At 40.0% G+C, this 17,390-nt stretch overlaps 1 long non-coding RNA gene across 2 annotated transcripts in view; it reads right to left on the reverse strand.

The window, feature by feature from the left end:
* LOC108883492 (uncharacterized) overlaps positions 1–17,390 on the reverse strand; it is a 63,680-nt gene that overhangs the window by 25,112 nt on the left and 21,178 nt on the right. The gene's annotated exons all lie outside the window — the stretch shown is intronic.

The following is a 17,390-nucleotide window of genomic DNA, read 5'->3' on the forward strand; positions in this document are numbered from 1 at the left end:
ATGTATGACAAAATTACAAAGTTAGTTCAGTGTTACTATAACAGGGTAATTTTTACACTTAAAGCCAGCTTGTGCTTATTGTGATATAATTTAGGAACTTTCTTTGACAAATAGAATCATCAAGACCACAATATCACATTAGAGCTGAGGTGGATTTCTGTGTAAATAGCTTTTGCATCTCCCAAGAGATTTGCTTATATGAAAACATAAACAGAACAGGGGAAAAGAGGTAGAGCCACAGAGCTGACAAAACTGAATCAGGTAATCAGAAGACAAAAATAACACCTTTGTATGCAAGCAGGAGAGCGTGACAAAGAAAATATCACACTGCAGAAAGTCAGTGGAAAGGAGACATGAAAGTTAGGAAAATGTATCTGAACATCTGCTGCTTCAGTTTTTCACACCCACAGCTTGTTCATAGACAAAGACAAAAGGAAAGGGGATTATGATCCAGTTGCCATAGCAGCTGTAACTTGGTCAGTAGGCTGCAAGTGTGCGTGCAGCATGACTCTACATAATGTATCCCGACCGAACTGACGTGGCATCATACGCAAACGTTACCATGCGCTGATGCTGAATGATCATTTGTATCAGCTTAAACATCAGTATAGACCACTGTCTTCATGAAAATGTATATTACATTTGTGCTTCGATGTAGATCAAACACATGACTCATGTTGATCTATACGTCTATTGTTTTAGCTTCTGATGAATAGTGAGGTCAAACACATTTAGTATTAGTGCTGCACTACATATATGATTAACATATAGGCTGTTACATTATTTACAGAGAACCCTTAAGATTGCATGTTCATTCCTTATAATGTGGTTCAAACACAACAAACAGTATGACCGATCCTCTGCCCTCTGCAGCAACATCTCACCATCAACACAACTGTCCTTGTGGTACCCAAATGAAAGCTGACAGAAAATATTAGAACAGGGCAAATCTGTTTAAAAACTCAGCAAATATTTCAGATTTAGAGAACAAAGGGGCGTAGCCATCGCACAATGAAGTTCATTGCATCTGAGGAATGTTTAATTAATCTCAAACCTGGCACGGCATTAGTAAAGGGTAATTCGTTATGAATCACCAATTGTTTTATATTCCTCAACTTTGTTAGCTATGCTCGACTGATCAAACCATTCCTCGCATTATGACCCAAATGAAGTGCAAAGCTAAACCTTAAATCCTTAATCTTACTTCACACTTCGTGACTGCAAAAAATTCACTGTGGGAAATTCATTTTAGCTTTAAGTCAGAGAGTGACAGCAGGATTCCAGTCTTCCAACTTTTTTGAGTCCCACAACTGACAAGTCTTATTGTATGTCATCTATAATATTTTACTGTAGGGGAAAGTGGTAAAAAGCTGTAACATAATACCAACTTATTATAAAGTTATGGTGAAGTTGTCAGCAAACAGTTGCTTATTTACATATCTTTACGTATGTTTCTGGCCACCTGAGTGTAAGGCAGCTATTTGAGCTCATTTTAGCTCTGTTTTTGGTCTCCACCAACTCCTGAACAAACATACAGCTCAGTCAAAAAACAGTCACTAACTTTGTCTGTGAAGTGTGAGAGTAGCTGTGAAGAGTTCACACCAGCCAGCCATAAATCATCCGCCCTGCATGAGGCCAGGGTCATGATTCACCCAGGAGGTGTTATCTGCCGGCTGCTACTGAAAACAATTTTGAGAGCTACGAGAGTGAAACAAAACAGTTACGTTTCAAAACAAAGTGCTTACAGAAGTCATCAAGGTCCAGTACCATAATAAACTGCATAATAACCTGATCCATTCTTAGTATAAAAATATCATTATTATAGCTATATGTATTTCCAAAATATGTGAATTTAGTAAAGCTGTGAGGTTCCCCACCCAGATCAATAGGCTGGGAGAGAAACTGACATGTAATCAATACAAGCTCCAGATGAAGTACGTCATGCATCTATTGTCAGAGCGGATCTACGCAGGATAAGAATTAGGTTAGAATGAATCATGACTGTCGATATGCATTCTTTTACTGGAAACAGTACAGCAGTGTGTCTCTCCACTCCTAAATGAATAGGTATAATCGTGTCCTTAAATTTCTGAATGAGCAGATATTGAGGCAGAGTGGCCTCTCATTACTGAATGAATAGATATGGCCACAGAGCATCCTTGTTTTTCTGAAGGCGTGCACATTTTCCTGCCCTTGGAGTGCAATCGAAGAAATATGCTATGCACTTTTGTTCCCTGAGCTGAACTGAGATCAGCATTTCTTACCACCATGGTCAGTGAAATCTAATTTAATATTTGTGGGGGTCTTTCTGTGAGCTCATATTTGGTTTACAGTGATAGTACAGTGGTTCAGACGGAGAAGGCAGCGAGAGGGAAAGCATGAATGATGGAGTAGGACAGTATGACAGTGTGCATCATGGCTCTCTCAGCACAGAGGGTCTGCTGTGCCAACGAGTGAGAGGAAGAGAGAGGGAGATACCAGAGAGAGGAGAGGAGACATATAATAGCTTCCTTTACAAGCAGCCAGCCGACCATCCATGCATTCAGACACAGACAGGCAGATCCCAGAGGTACCTCTATGGTGAATAAAAACTGAAGGCCAGGGTGTGCAATTCTCTCTCTCGCTCGCTCTCTCATCCAGCCCTCCCTTTGTTTCTCTCTGCTTTGCTTCCTGTCTCTCTGTCTCTTCTCTCCTTTGTCCATCTCTGTATGCCTCTCTTCTTCAATTTGCTGCCTTCATCTTTATCACCCCCCAGTTTCTCTCTCCTGCTTCGTCCTTTTCTCCACCCCGAAATTTTCTTTCCTTCATGCACTTCCGCTCTCTCTCTCTTTTTCTCTCTCTCATTCCCTCACGCGTTCTTGTTTCAAACCAAGTTGGGAATAGAGTGGTGTCTCCTGGAGCAGAAGCTGCAGCAGAATACCAAATAGACGACGGGGAATGGAGACAGAAAAGAGGGTGAGAGGGAGAGAGCGGCGCAATGATGTCACAGCTCAGACGTGATCTGCCTACACAACAGGGTTACCACCACACCTGTCATCCTCGCTTTCATCACCTTCTGGTTAATGGATCAGTGCATTTGTTTCATTCATGCTTGCACGATTAATGACATACTTAAAGAAGTACCTCTCTGAAAATAAGTGCAAAAAACTAAACATGAACATGATTATTATGATATTATAGTGAGAATCTGGGAGAAATCATACTGTATGCTACGCTGCAGTCGATTTACAGTCAACTCTGATGCTTTACAGAGCCTCAGGGTCTAAATATATTTCCTGTTATAGTTTTAAGAGTTAGATCATGGTTGATACAGACATTAGAGAACCATTGAGGGACCTGACTTCCTTCACTTTCTCTCTCAAAAGCTTCAGGGCTGTCTGCCTATATATTTTGTACATCCTTTTTCATATGCACATACACAAGGAGAATGACTGACTCCAGTCAAGTAGCTTTCCTTGTTCTCCATATCAACCAGAATGCATTGCTGTTCTTGGGTGAACTACTCCTGGTGAGCTGAGCTCTGACACAATCACACTTACAGGGAGTCTAAATATCTCCTCTCTTTAATAAAACAAACTCTGTTACGTAGCGAGACCTCTCTGGCTGGTGTGTTTCATTTCTTTCAGTCACTCCCTTCAAGAACAGTGACTCATCCAAGTCTGTGAGGGATGCTGTGAATTCTTGCACTCCAATTATATTTAAAAATGTGGTTTGGGGAGTTGGTCGGGCACATAGCTGGTGATGAGATGGCCTTATGTACGTGTTAATGTGTGATACATTACACAATTTCGGCTAACATTCCCCAGAGTCTCGCATTCACATAAAGTCTGTCTCTCATGATTAATCACTCTGCTATTGCAATTAGATGATAATTCATCATAAAACTAAATACATGGGGCATTTTAACACGAAGAACTGCGAATCATTACCTGCCAGAAGCAAATACAGTAAAGCAAGCTTTATATATTATAGCATAATATCAGCTTTGGAAAAGGGGAAAACTCCCAAAAAGGAAGAAACTACAGAAAAAGCTACAGAGAAGGGATTCCCATTCCTGGTAGACATGAGCAGATGCCATGTGCACAGAGTCGACAGACATAACAATAGAAGAATCATAATATGGAGAAACTACCAACAGAGCCTGAGGGGATTGAAAACCAATTTGCAGTTGAGAGGGGTTGTGTGCGTGTGCCTTCCCATGCTGCAGAACAGATAAATTCTGCATTATCTGCCAATGATATGGCTAACAGGCCTATTATCATGCTTTGGCTTTAAGCTAGCTGCATGTAACTCCTACTTTAAAACAGCTATGATAAGCTGTTTACAATATACACTATATAGTACACAAAAAAATCTATCTAGGAGTTGGCACTGTATAGATGCTTGGCAACATTAGTTCATTTAACATTCTCTCAGAAAGCACTGGCAACTACTGGGGTTGTAGTGATTTCAATAGACTGACCTTTTAACTAGATAGATGGCCATTCTTCAAGCTGCGAGGGATTTAGAAAACCAGACTAAGCTTTCTAAGTGGGGATGTATTGGAACAACTGAAGCAGCAGTAGCAGTTGCGTGTGCCATGCATTAATATTCATATGACCCCTTGCAGACTGGGTCTAGAGATCCTTTTAGAGAAGTGTTTATTATGGTCACAGCAGATAGGCTGAAAAAAAAATATCCTTGAAAGGAGCAAGCTGTAAGGCAGCAGCAGGAGCAGCAGCTTTGGGGCATTGTGGCAAGTCGACACTGCAAAGCTTTGTATGGTCCTCAGCAGGTGGGATCAACCAGAGCCCCCCTCCCTCCCCCCCAACCCTGCACACACAAACACACACAGATGCATTAACACATATATTTGCATATCACATATATGAATGCCAGCAAACAAACTTACTTTTAACAGGCTAACAGTGTGTACGCAGAAACAGTGAAATAAAGAGGTATAAGCAATAAAGTGGATCCATGGCAGAAACAGACAGTAAGTTCAGATAAAGCAGAGACAGACAAAAACTCCATCTGCTATGACCAAAGCAGTCAGCACTGACTTGACACATGACCTTAAAGCCTCGATGGCTGCCACTCTTTCAGCCCCAGAAACCGTAACTGCCACCGCTCCTCCTCCTCCTCCTCCTCCTCCTCCTCCTGTCCTCACTAAGCGACTACAGGCTCCGGTGATTGCTGCAGCTAAAACCCCCATAAACCCACCAACCATCTCCTCCTCCACCTCCTCCTCTCCGCTGAGTGATCCGGGGCCCCTCGGCTCAGCACAAAGACACGGCTGCTCGTCTGTCAACCAGAGGCGCAGGACAGAGCGGGGCCCCTACTGACTCCTATTCAGCTCCATTGAATGACATTATTGAAATCCCAATCCCGGCTGTGTGCATGTGTGGAGGCAATAGGCTCACACCTGTCCTCTTAGTGTGCCTGCCTGAGAAGACAAGATAGAGGGGGAGAGGCAGAGGAATGCGTTGGTGCGCTACCAAACCAGCTGTTTTCACTGAGCGGTTTGCAAAATAGTTCTATTGCTTTTGTGCCAAGAGCGGTGCTTTTGCTTTCTGCTGCAATGCTAGTTTAATGTTTGGATAAAAACACACACTCCAAATTATACCTTGTCCTACAACAGTGACAGAAAAAATGAATTTAATTCTCAGATTAATCCAAGAGCACTCTTGCTCTGAACTTGAACAGCATGGGCAGATTATAGCACAAAATGTATCAACATACCAAAAAGTAGCTTGAAAGTTGAACTAAGCTTTAACATTTTGCAGTTCAGTTTAAAAGGACCAATAAAAGAGACTATTTTATACTGGCCAGACCAGGAAATTGAAAATATAAAAGCTAAGTTTTTATTCTGCCTTTATGGATTGGAGGGCAGAGCGGAGTCTATGTTTAAACCGCAAGCTGGCTAAAAAGCCAACTGTTCGTCTGCTGGAGAGGTAAAGTATGTCTTGTGCTACTGGTCCAATAAATAGTTTGAAAGGTTGTGTGTATAGTGTGTCCAAGTGTGTGTCTTATGTACTGGTGAAAAGAAATTAAGTTTTCAGAGCTGCACTATGCAGTAGCAGAGTGTTTGGTGTATGTGTGTGTGTGTGTGTGTGTGTGTGTAGGATATATCAATTGTCACTTTCATCTGTGCCATTAGAGAGAAGTCTTAGTTTCCCATCTGTTGCTCTCCTCTTCCATGCCCAGAGATTTATGTGCGATTATTCTCCCTCTCTGTTGTGTGTTTATGAGAATCCCAGTCCCACCAGCCACACTTAAAAGAGTCAATTTGCTCAACACTGCAGATAAGAAACCACCTGTTTAAATAAAAAGCATTCCAGAGGGGAAACTTTTTTTCTTTTCTGCGCTTTCAATATTAACAGATTCTTCAAAGCACACACTAATGGTGAAACTCTCACCTTTTATCTCTGTGTGCTCAACTGTTGGTACGCTGGCACTGATATGAATTTCCAGGTTGGGACATGCCTCAAGGGGTTCACACAGGATCAAGGCCAATCAATAAGTAGTGCTCGTTTGATAGACATCAGTAAAACACAACAGACAAAAAACAAGTTGGCTTCCCACACTCATCTGATTTATCAATAATTTTAAAAAATGTAGTAAGTGACAGCAATGCGACTGCAATAAAAATAAACACACATGTTCAGTAAATAGTTTGTCTCTTCAATAAACGTGGCTACAGAGCATGTTTGCATCCACAGAATAAGTTTATAAGGAGTATAAAGATCAGATTAAGTGCAGAGGCTTCATAAACCTGATTCGAAATGTGGAGGTCGTTGTTTTTCAGAGCAGGAATATTGATGTATTGCCGCTGTCATCGTCTCCTTTCTCGTCTTAGAGCTTTTATCAGTCTCACCTTTGTCTGTGTTAAAGTATCAACCTTGTGTTAAAAGAATTTCAGCTTCAAACTTGTTTGACCTTCTCTGTTGGTTCTGTTTCTGACATTTTTTATTTATTTATTTATTATTCTTATGTAACCTTGCCATTTTATAGTGTGCCCTTGAATTAAGATCCAGTTCTGTGGGTAAACAGACACACTTTCTCATACACCCAAAAAACACACACACACCTACAAAACACATGCACAGTACTGTAGACATTACATGAACTCCTAAACTAAGATAACCCCACTGAAACTACCTCAGGCGCTCTCAAGTACAGCTCCAGTGTCCTGTGTTTTTAACAGTTCTGAGTGTGTCCATGTGTCTGTGTTTGTGTAAAGGTATTCAATGCACTTTTTTGTCTTTCGCAGCAGAAGAACTCCCTAGCAAGCTAACAGACACCTTGACTTACTTAAGCTGCCGTGGCTAATGCAAAAACAGTATTCACACAGCACATACATTGTGTTAAAAATCAAAAGGGCTGCACTGGTGCGGGCGTGTTGCAACAGGTACCAATGACAAGATAAAGTATGACCCAGGAAGTCTGGTTTGAGTAATACATCCATAAGTTTTGAGGCTTGTCAGATACCAACACTCTTCCCTGTAGTTAATTTTACTACAGTATGAATCAGGATTTAACAACACTTGAAAGTTATTACTATGACAGTCATTTTGACCTTTGTCTTGACAATCCCTTTCTACCTGGAATGTACATGTGCGAACATTTGATTGGCCAGTGCAGACTGTTGGCGGATGATGACGTAACTGCACTGCAGCAAAATCTGAATGAGATTTACCTTTTTTTTTTTAAACCAGGCTTATTTTTTTTCTGAGACTCACGTTCTCTTGAGACTCACGTTGCATCATTGAGATGAACCAGTCTCTGGGAATAATATTGGGAACTTCAGCTGCTGTGGATGTCCAAATTCACTAGCTATCTGCTGACTTTGTCTGTCTGCCATATGGAGCTGTGAGGGTAGTGCAGAGTGGGTTAATTAGAACTTTTTTTGCTGAAAACAGACGCCAGCTGCTGAAAACAAGGCTGAAAGTAGTAGTGATACTGAACTATACAGTAGAATTGCAGTGTATGAAACCACAAAATTAGGTAAAGGTTACAAAAAAGGCTCTCTAGTGTTTCAGAATTTAGTAATAATTAATGTGGCATCAACACTACTAGGTTACACCTTTCACATCATTTGATCCAAGACACTGATTGGTAGAGCTTTACAGTAAACTCCTCATTTATCAAGAAATAGAAAAGTAAGACAGTTGTAGCACATGTATCCTGTTTGAGAGTAGCTTACATAGCCACACCAGATGGAAACTTAAACACTGACCCACTTTGCTATTTGGTGTATTTGAATTAGACAGAATGCAAAAGCAGAAACAGGAAGTGGTGTGGTCTGATCTGCATTTAGAAAAGTGAAAACAAAAAGGAGGGCACAGAATTTTACAAAAATGTACATGTTTGATTTAAGCATGTTTTAGTTTCATTCCTGTGAAGCAGTGTAGAAAACATGCTGCTGTGTGAACCCAGCTGCCAGCTGCAGTTCAGGCAATTTTAGTTGTGGTTCTCCATTAGCTGGTAGCTTTAGATTTCACAAAAAATTATTTGGTAAAACGTATGCAGTTTTAGGGAGGGTGCAAGAACATGTAGTTCAACTACATTACAGTTGAACTACTAATTCTATACATTTATTCTACTAATTTTCACTGGCAAGACAGCTGACAAAGCAATACTACACAACACTTCTACCACAGTATTAAAAATGAGGAATTCCCTACTCGGATTCACAATCCTACCTGTCTCCTTTTTCTCCACTTAACTTGTATGCTGAGTTTAGTGTGTACACAATAGCTAATTTTCTTTTTTGGGAAATAAGCAGAAATCCTGTTGTTTTTGTTTTTGTTCTGGACCTCTGAATCCTTGCCCACGTGACTGATTGCTTTCAGTGAAAACAAAATGGCAATTCAATCTGATTATTAAGCTACGCCAATGGATTAAACCTCAGCTCTGGTAATAAGTTACTAAACTGAGTTATGTGAAACAAACAATAAGATATATTGCCAAAGTATTCTAGAAAAATTGTATGAATCCCATAACTGTGAGACTTTACTTTTTAATTTGTATCAAGTCACTGTCTGACTGAACAGAGTTAAACATAAAACTTAAAAAAATCAAGTGTGAAAACTGTTATCGACAGCAAAGCAGAGAAGGGCCTGAAAACGAGTTTACTCAATATCAGTTTGGATACGGTCCGATGCTAAAAGGAGTTCCATTCTTCTATCTTCGATCTCACACTCTCTCGCTCTCCCTCTTTCCCGTTCCCTCTCCCTCTCTCCCATACATGTACAGACATGTCCAGAGGGGAAGGGAAACCCCTGCACATGGTGGGGAAGCAGTGTGCATCCTCAATTACAGCACCAGAAACACAACACACATGATTGGAGTTACAGGGTTTAAATGTGATAATCAGCAGTGTTTCATTGTTTAGGATATATCCTGCTCTCTCTGGGGTGGGGTGGTGGGGTGGGGCAGACAAATTTAGGACAAAACAATAGCCTGATTAGAGATCAAGAGAGAGGGAGATGATGATGGGTCAAGGAAGCAGGCAGATGGACAGACAGAGGCAGACAGAAACATTTATGAATATGTATGTGTCTACATGAATGTGAGATTAGGCGTGAGCTCCCGCCCGCTTGCACGCGTGTGCTTTGTACACATCCAAATAAATTTGCGTGTGCTTCAATTCTTTCTTCCAGGGAATGTTTGACCTTTGACCGTCTCCCTGCACCCACCCCCCTCACTCCCCCACACCCACCCCACCCCACCAACCTCTAACAGATACGCACACCCCACCTCACCTCCCTAGATCCTGGACAGCTGTCAGCAGGGACCTGGCCAAAGAAAAAGACCCATCTGTCGCCTTCCTTCAAAGGTCAGGGCTCAGGGCTGTGTGTGTGTGTGTGTGGAGAGAGAGAGGGAGGGGGGAGAAGCTTCTTTTCACTCAGTTAATCTCTGCTGTTGTTCTCTCTCTCGCGCTCTCTGGCACACTTCTTAGGGTTACGGATTTCTTAAATGCAGACACCCACTCACGTCCATGTCTGGTGTGTTCAATGTGCGTATGTATAGCCTCACTTCTTTGAGGGTGAGAGTTCATCTTGTGCATCATGCATCATGTATCTGAAGTAGTGCTTCTTCATATATTAAGAACAATGCAGTGCTGTTGCATAATTAGCATGTTGCCTATTTATCATTCTAGTGGCTTTTTGTGCCATGCTGCATACATGGTACAAACTTACTCAGGCACATATCTCTTCCTCTTATGAGCCGTAAATGTTTGTTGTGCATCCTTGTCTTTGATCATGCTAATTAGATGGATTGCATTTGAAAGCCACACGCTTTTTGTTCTGTTGGAGTAGATCAATAATTCATTTTGGCAACAAATCTAAATACACGGTGGTAGAATGGATCTTTTCAGATTTTTTAGTCACTTTTGGGTTTCCCCAGTTTTCCAACAATACAATATAAGCAAATTACTGACTATAACACATAAAATGTTTATTTCTAGGTGGCAGTATACTTTGAAGTTTTATAATAAGCTCCATTATATAGTTTGGCAGAGTAAGAAAGATCCTCAGTCTCCCATTTTACTATAAAACCATCAGAGGCCTGCTCCGTGCCTGCACCCTTGTTCTTGATTTGACTCCCTCTGTTGGTCCACATTGAAATGGACAATTAAAATCCACTGTTGTTGTTATCAGTCAGTTCTCCAAAACTGCAGATTTCACTGCTTAAAACATAACTGAAAAAATGAAAGCTTTCACATGGAATTATTAAATCTGTATTTGTGCCCTTAGAACCAAGTCTTGTTTATAACAAGAATAATTTGGGAACACAAACACAAGCTAAACACACTTTCTGCAGAACAGGATGATCTAAATTGCATTTTAAGATTAAATCAGCATTAACTATTCACATCTGAAAACCTCATGTATCATTGTTCTTGAGCAACGCTGAACAAAATCTCTGTGAAGTTATATATCTAACATTCCTCAAGTCATAAATTCCCTTTTCACTGAATATCCTAATCTGTATTTCCTTTAAGAGAGGATATTAAGTTGGAAATCCCCTGCTTGTTCACACTATTTTACAACATAAGTGTCCAAACATTCCTCTGGAATTACAATATGTGCAACAATATAACATTACTGCGGCTGATTTGTGGATTTCTGATCTTATCGAGGCAGCAGATTAGGCTTTGAATTCATTCCATGGAGTGCAGCACAGAACAGTCAGCAGGCCAATAAAACCTTTTGACAGGTAGAAACTAGTTTACAGTGTGATAACAGAAATAGAAAGAGAGAGAGCAAGAGAGAGCGAGAGAGAGAGAGAAACTTGGACTAATACATTAATGTTATATAAAGGGATTTAGGGAGAAAACAAAGGCATCCTCTGTGTGATTACTGAGGATCATACGCAAATACATAATCTACTGGGTCTCGCCCCGTTAGAGCGTACTGTTAGAAATAAAGACAAGAGATTACAGCCACGGAGTAACAAGTAAGCAGCAGTACAGTAGGCCAGCGCTGACTGTTATTATTTAATAGTGGGTTCAGATTGTGGGCCAAGGTGAATATATATATGCTTCTTTTTCTCATTTCACTTCAATGCAGACTGTTTGAAGGGAATTCACATCAGTCTAATCTTTTCTAAAGCAAAGACAGGTAATTATGTTGTCAAGTTATCATTATAATTAAAAAATATAATTATTAAAGAATGCAGATGCAGATTGTGAAGTGAATTAAAATTATAACAATTTACCCAACCACCTGTTACTGTGTGACTCAACTTTCCAATTCCATGTGATGACAACTGGGCTATCAAACCAAGCAAACTCCCCCTGTAAAGACTTTACCAGATAAATATATATTTTTTTAGACTCTATTCTCAGAATGCTAACTAATGCAGCACCAGCGTCGAATGATGTTAGATAATAGGGAAAATAAAATCCTACCTATACAGACTATAGCTGAAGAAAGGCTGCGGTCAGACTAAATAGTATATATACTATTATATATATTTATATATATATATCTATAAAGGTAACTCCCCTACTAGATATTGCAGAAACATGTACCCTGTTTTTACTGTTTCCTTAGATTCAGAATTATACCATTTATACAAATCTAACCACTTTTATCTAAAGGCCATGAACAGCACTGAGCACAGGGGGTGAGTACCATTTTTATAGCAGCTGTCATTACACACAGGGAAATTTGTTATGAACTGTGATATATATGCAGGTTCCCTTTAGGGTTATGTGAATGTCTCATGAGGGTCACCACAATAGATAGCTCAAGACAAGGGTTTGTAATAAAAAACGTCGTACCAATAGATGTAATTGTGTGTTTTCCTCATCTACACAGCTGGGAAACAGTAAATGTTATGAGCAATAAGTTGAGACACAGCACAAAACCTACTCAACCGCAACACACCCAAATTAGCAAGAGGACACACTGTGTAGTTACACAACATTATAAACACACACACACACACACACTGATAAAAGCCTCCACGCATCTTTGCCATTACACATCCCCAGCATAAACAGTACTCTGTACTGTGAGAAAAGATGCTGCCTGGTCTATTGCCACCTCTGTCACCTCAAAATGTTCCACTTTTAGATGCTTTTGTTTTTCCATGTCTCAGTCAAACACTAGTAATCTCACCAGCATCAGCCAACTCATACAACACAGATAAGTATACAAATCAGCCCAAACCCTGTATGTCAACATACATTTGTGGAAACACCTTATCTGATGAGATGTAAAGCCGATTGATGTTTACATTTACAGGGGACAAATGATTAATATCTTCACATCTTAAATCCTTTCATCGCCACACAGGATGTTAGACAGAGACAACATGATCCATGAAACTGTGATAATTTCTTTCTTTAACTGCTGACAATTCATCTAACCCCCCACCCCCCATTACTGTTACTGTCACCAAGCGTTCCGTTCTCACACAGCAGATATGCAGTTTTTGATGATAACAGGAGCAGAATTACCAGAATTACCTTAAGTATTTTTAAAAAATGACATTCTCGATTTTAGACAGTGGAAGATCAACGCAGTCTGACTGGCATCTTCCATTTTTTCAGGTGAAATTATGACTGTTTATCAGATTTTATCACCGGTAACTAGTTAATGTAAGCTAACATTAGCTCTGTGAGTTTGTCAAATATACTGTCTCCTGCTGACCTTTTAATCTTTCAACCTGACTCATTTCAATAACGATTTTTGTCCATATTTTATTGTTGTGTAACATTGGTTGGCTGTTTAGCTAGGTCAGATTTGAAATAAATAATGTGTTTGGTGAACATAACACTATCTGGATAAGATGTTTGGTTGGGGCTTTGGGAGTGTAAACTAAAGAGCACGACCACTGAACTCTTAGTTGGCTAACATCCATGACCATGCAGCTTCTGCACAGTGGAGATAAATCACACACTGCATGTACTATCATGAACAAGTTTTTTCTTATGTGACCTGCAGCCCTACAAAGTGTAGTTAGCAAATGAAATGCTCCTTCTTGGAGTGAAATAACAGTGAGTTTTGTTACTCCTGTGGGTTATAAAATGGATTAGTGCCTTGCTAATGCTTGCATCTGAAATTAGAACAGATTTACACACTGTTTTTGACTTTATTTTATTCTCTTATGTCTTCAGTCTTGGAGAGGAAAGTTGAATATCACTAGAGCTCACACGCCTTAGCATGTGGACAAATCAAAAGCTACAAAGCCCTGCCACAACAAGATACAGTTGCTTTAGCTACAATTAGGTAATCACAGTTTGGAGCAGGGGCTTCAGTGAGCAGTCAATTGCCAGCAAATTTATTAAGTACAGAATCAGTATTTTGCTAATGGCCAAGGGTCAAAGATGTAGTGTGAAAGACTGGTTGGGGTGTACAAGCCTTCTCACACGTGCATGAAGGCATGTTGGCAATTAAGAAACAGATTACTGTTCATCTGCAAAAAACACATCTCATCTTTTAGTATTTTAGTATGGATCAAAAGGAACCTGGATAAATCACACACACACACACACACACACACAAAATCCATTTACCGGAAGTGGTTTTATAAAGGGCTGAGCTGATAAAAAATAAATGAACGCAGTGATGGAGGGAAAAAAGGAGTGAATAAAAGGAGCAGTGGATTGAGAGAAAAAAAGAAGGAAAGAAAGGAGAGAGGGGCAGAGAGAGAAAGAATGAGACAGAGAAAAAGAGATGTGAGGGAACTTGGCCAGAGGGAAGGAGAAAGCAGAGGAGAGAGTGATGCAGTCGAGCAGCCGTGGGCGGTTTTGTGAAATCCTGGGTGATGGTTTTGGGGCAATTGCATTGCACTGTGCATGTTTGACAGTGTTTGTGTGTGAGAGTGGTTGTGTCTGCATATGTGTGTGGTATCATTACATGTGCCTGCGTCATTACCTTGATTAGACTGCAAAAGGGAGAGGCAAGGAAACACCAGCCCTTTCTTTCCCCTCCCTCTCTTCCTCTCCCTCCTCCACCTTATCTTTCTCTCTGTCTCTTTTTTCTCTCTGTCTTTCATTCTCTCAGTCTGAGTCTCTCACACGCATATATTTCACATCACAGTAGCTAATTCTTGTAAATAAGTGCTAGGTTGTTTTGCCCCAAGTGCCCCCCTTTTTTGTATTGCTCACTCTCTTTTTCTGTCATTTATTTCTTCTGCAATCATTCTCACTTTCTCTTTCATAAAATACACTTATGCCATACTGCAAGTACTCAGTGAAATAAGCAAATTATAATTTAAGAAAATTAAAAAAGAAAAGAAAAAAGAAAGAGCAAAATGAGTAAAAACAAGAGCACCATGATTTACAGCAGTATATTTGCTGGCTCCAGCACAGAGGAAGTCAAACCATGCCCTGCGTGACACGCTTGTGGTCGGATTTAGCAACTGTTTGAACTGTTTGGCGCATGTGTGTGTTTGTGTTAGTCAGTGTGTCTGTTGTCTCAAATCTATTACTATAAAAAATGTGTCATTCAAATATTGCTGTAGAAGAACTGTCCCAAGGACTGATCTTTGACCTATCCAGAACTGATCACCAGATAAAATAGTCAGACTATTTGTCACACGGTGTCTCATGAGATGATCTTTGTTACAGTTAATGGATGTGTACTAAAACTTTGGGTTACAGGAATATGTTTTTGTCATTTTTGTCATTTGAACACTAAAATTAGAGTGTAATATAAAGACCAACATTCACTCTGCTTTTAGTCATGCTTTGGTCTCCACCAACTCCTGAGGGAAATATTTGCTAGTTAGTAGCAAAATGCTCCACTATGTCCATTGGCCCTGTGATGGACCGGCGATCTGTACAGGGTGTACCCCGCCTTTCGCCCAGTGTCAGCTTGGATGCCCCCCTGCAACCCTTGAGCAGCAGAGATAATGAATGGATTGATGGATGTTCTTTAGGTAGCTGCTAACTTTGTATGTCTGCTGTTTGTGGACCAAGAGTTTCCCTTTTTAGCTGAATCCAGCCGCCTGCAGTAACTTGAGTAGAAAAGGTTGATTAGAGCCAGCCAAAACAGTAAACTTTAGGGCTATAAAATCAAAACAATGACCTGAAAGACCCTCAAATAAAGATGAAGAGAATTGTAGAGTTGGGTGATAATTCTCTGTGGCTCCATCCCTATTCCATTCATACAGATATATTGATTAGTGCAGCTTTAAAGTCAAGTCTGATCCCAGACCCCTGAATCTCTGCCAAAGTTTCACAATTCCAGCATTTAAAAATATACATAATAATACTAACATGAAACAAAATAGTTCCCGGTCTGATTATTACACTACATCAAATCCATCTTGTCATTGTTTTCTTACTTTGAGAATATTTATATTAAATTAACTCTAACTAAGAAGGCACATCAGTTTTCTAACTTGGAAAAACAGTAAAAAAAAAAAAAAAAAAAAAAAAAAAAAATGACTGATGTAAAAGAATGTGAAAGAAAGTGACAGAAAACATAAAAGCAGACGTGGGTAGAGATCACAAAAATGATAGAACCATTGTATGACCTTCTAACATCCTGTCTTCTCAACCACATCATCGCCTTTCACCTTTAACCAGCCAGACAGGAAAGAAACATAACCTTTCTCTATGGAAAGTGTCTGACATTACATGAGCATTTCATTGCTCATCACTCCTTCCTGTTAATTTGTGTAGTAGTGACCCATTAAAAGTGATATTCAACTATTTGTTGTCCCCTCAGCCATCAAAACTCCACCCACTGGTTCTCACTTTCAGATTAATATCGTCTTAGAGAAAACTTTTCTCTCTGTGGTTGTGACACAGCACGCCTTTGGTTCAAGCAAAATCTCCAGTGTGACATGTCATTGTGCTCACCGCATGACTGTTTATCACTTTCTGCAGTGATCCCATAGCACGTAATGGAACGTGTTGATTAAAGTGTCTTTTTGGAAAAGCTATTACACTGGCATTAAGAGGAGGTTTAAACAAGAATTCTCTTTCTGACTGAGGAGACAGACAGAGACAGACAGAGAAATAAAAGCTGAGGCTGCTTGCAGTCTGTTTAGTTTAGTGCTGCTGGGGTGCTGCCGGCTAAATGAGAGACCAGCAAATGTCTGGAATGTCGAAAATGCCAAAGATCAGAGGCCAGCATAGACACAATGAGATTAGAAGGGAAACACAGAGCAACCGCCCAAAACTGAGCTGTAAACATCCTTGTGTGCTTTGAGGAGTGTTTGTGTATGTTAGAGGAAGAGATTTTAAGAGATGTTGCATGCAGAGAGAGTGTTGCTGATGATGAAACGACTCTGTGGGGTCGTTTTGTTGAGGCATAAAAGAATTAGCAGTATTTCACATTTTATTTATTTATTTCACATAAATATGATAAGACCTTCAGACACATGAAGAGCAATCAAGGCAAACTCATACTCATCATGGTTAACCTTCTTGGTAAAGGTGTTATAAAAACAGAGGAGTGACTAATATCTATGACCACCTACAGTGTCTACCAGCTTCATTTGTGGGTTGACCCTCAACAAATCTTTTCCAACAGCATTGGATAAAAACAAAGGTAACCTGGTGAACAAACAGTATTTCATTTGACAATTTCAGTCTCAAAGGCCTCATTCAAAGGCAAGAGTCAAGTTTCTTTCAGTGAATTGCTATAATTATTCTCACAGATGCACAGTAGAATTATAGTAACATAAGGGCTAAATCTGTAATCAAGAAAATGCAGCATTTATTTGAACTTCTTTGTAAAAAGAGTTTGTTTCCTATCAGGAAACACAAACACCTGTGCAAGGTACATTATACATTATATAAACAAACAAAATGTAATTGTTGTTGGGTCTTAGCAACAGGAAAATGATATGCTGCAGTTGTGTGTGTTGTGTGTGTGTGTGTGTGTGTGTGTGTGTGTGTGTGTGTGTGTGTGTGTGTTTCTGTTAGGGGGGACTTT

Source organism: Lates calcarifer, linkage group LG4 (assembly GCF_001640805.2).
Source record: "Lates calcarifer isolate ASB-BC8 linkage group LG4, TLL_Latcal_v3, whole genome shotgun sequence".
Taxonomy (NCBI): domain Eukaryota; kingdom Metazoa; phylum Chordata; class Actinopteri; family Centropomidae; genus Lates; species Lates calcarifer.